We start from the raw sequence: 2,500 nt of genomic DNA on the forward strand, positions 1-2,500 counted from the left end.
CGTTCAGGGTTTCACAGAGTTTTGTGTGTTGGTCCGTTATACTTCCGGATGGCAATGTTGTGAGCTTCTTAGCCAATCGAATACTATCTATACGTGTCGAGTAAAATTCACACCTTTTGTTGGATATAATATCTCGAGTTTTTGTCCCAATTTTTAAAAGACGAGATTATACCAGATAATAAATAAAAGGAAGAAAAACATTTGACCTGTGAAACCAACGGACTGTGACTGGCCATGGCCAATTCTTTGCAGCTTGCTCGTGAACGACGCTCCAAGTTTACGTAATAGAATATTAATGTGCCGTTAGATATCTTCTCCGCTTTTTTCAACTAGTTAACTGACGTACTTCAGAAAGACATGTATTTAGAAATTTGGCCAGAAAACTCGTCCTTCAAAAAGCGATCGATTTAAATGACCCTCATCTTTGCAAAACCTCTCAAACCTGGGACTTCTCGAGGGCTTCCTTAAGTCCCAGGTTTGAGAGTATTTGTCAAGAAGGTCATTTAAATCGAACCATTTTTGAAGGACGAGTTTTCTGGCCAAATTTTTAAATACGCGTCTTTTTAGAGTACGGCAGTTAACTGGTTAAAACGGTCATTTTGTTTTGGGTTTTTTCTTCATTCTGCCCTTGTCGATCTCTGATTAAAGACATGGCGGTATCTGAAAAATACATTACACACATATTTATACCAGTTCTGATGGAGCCAAAGGAGAATTTGGATGTTCTTTTAGGGTCAAGCAATGTTGTCTTCGTCCGAGATTAATACGTTATTATCCATAAGGAGAAAAAACAAACATTACAAAGTATTGTAAATTCAAACCTTGGATTAGCGATATCTCAATGTAGTATTCTTTATGGAATAATTGTTTTTAAATTAAAACATTACATCCCTTTGCACGGCCATCACCAAGGCATTCCTGAATGAATATTATAGCTTTTACATTAAACAAATGTCTGATGTCAAGAGGAACCACCTAAGTTGTCCGAGTAGCGAATTGGCGATCAATTATCCCGCCTAAGGAAAAATAAACGGAAGTGCTTTAAGTGGGGCTCGAAACCGGGACTCCGAAGTTACGGTATAATAAAATATCAAACCAGTTGGCCACCTACTCGGTGGTGGTAAATTCTTACCGGGTAGTGTTCAGCTTGATTCTAACCTAAAATGATATCTTGCCGTTTTCATCAAGAGTACTGCGGTACATGATACAATATGAGCCCAAGACCTTGAAGTTGGAGTTCTATTTATGTAACTGCTCTCTTGGCAAAAACTTGTTTGCTTAAAATAAAATCAACCCCCACCCCCTGCTCCTAATTATGGATTATGTCAGTTTCAACTTCATGCTTGTGATATAAAAGTTCAAAAAGGTATTTCGGACAACAATCCAGTAAGAAAGGCCGTGTCGCGGTTGAAATTATCAAAACGAATTGTCTTAGATATCACCAAGTCAGACAGACACAATAGGGACAGTAGGGGTAATTAAATAATGTTAGTAGCATTCTAAATCCTAATAGAAATCAATCATATTATTCTAATATGCAATAAAATAAGGATTTAATGTGAATATTCGCTCGTCGAAGTGAGAGAGTCATAGACGGTTCCAAGAAATCGTGACGTCACTCGTACGTCTTTCCGTACTGGAAAGTCAACCGAAGTGTTGAGGGTTTATGGAATTATTATATTCATCATATCCTTTAATTCACTCCATCCCCCCCCCCCCCCCCCCAACAAATGCTGCCCGTATTCCTCCGAAAGCTCATGATGGTTCTGATGAAAGTGTCGGACATTTCCAACGAAGCGAGACCCCTGTCTGTAGCCATGCCCTGGCTCGATTGCTTGCTCACTGAGTTCTTTAATCAGGTCTGCCGACTGCCTCGGTCCTTACTTTTTCATATTCATCTTTCGTATCGTCGGTGATTTGACTGTTGTGCTTGGGATTTTAAGTGTTTTCTGTTCGCACATTTCTCAGTTCATAATACTCTTCATGGCCTGCCTTTAAGGACTTTTATCTTTTTTTATTATTTTACTTGCTTTATATTACTTATTTTTATATTCCCGCTTTAATTGTTTTTCTTCAGCTTATTCTTTTGAATTTCTTGTCATTTTCGATGTTGTCCATTTATTTGTGAATGAAGTAATCAATTGCATTAAGGTTAATAATTGGAGCACAGTAGTGGTAGTAATAGTAGTAGTAGTAGTAGTAGTAGTAGTAGTAGTAGTAGTAGTAGTAGTAGTAGTAGTGGTAGTAGTAGTAGTAGTAGTAGTAGTAGTAGTAGTAGTAGCAGTAATAGTAGTAGTAGTAGTAGTAGCAATAGTAGCAATAGTAATAATAGCAGTAGTAGTATTAATAATTGTGGTTGTGGTGATGGTATTAGCAGTAGTTGCAGTAGCAACAGCAGTAGTAGAGTAGTAGTAGTAGTAGTAGTAGTAGTAGTAGTAGTAGTAGTAGTAGTAGTAGTAGTAGTAGTATTAGTAGTAGTAGTAGTAGTAGTAGTAGTAGT

At 37.5% G+C, this 2,500-nt stretch overlaps 1 protein-coding gene across 2 annotated transcripts in view; it reads left to right on the forward strand.

Annotated features, from left to right (window-relative positions):
* Window positions 1-2,500, forward strand: part of LOC144971210 (high affinity cGMP-specific 3',5'-cyclic phosphodiesterase 9A-like) — a 215,675-nt gene that overhangs the window by 204,648 nt on the left and 8,527 nt on the right. The window lies entirely within an intron of this gene.

This window comes from Berghia stephanieae, chromosome 4, assembly GCF_034508935.2.
Source record: "Berghia stephanieae isolate SIO BIC M18660-M18661 chromosome 4, UCSD_Bste_1.3, whole genome shotgun sequence".
NCBI lineage: Eukaryota > Metazoa > Mollusca > Gastropoda > Nudibranchia > Aeolidiidae > Berghia > Berghia stephanieae.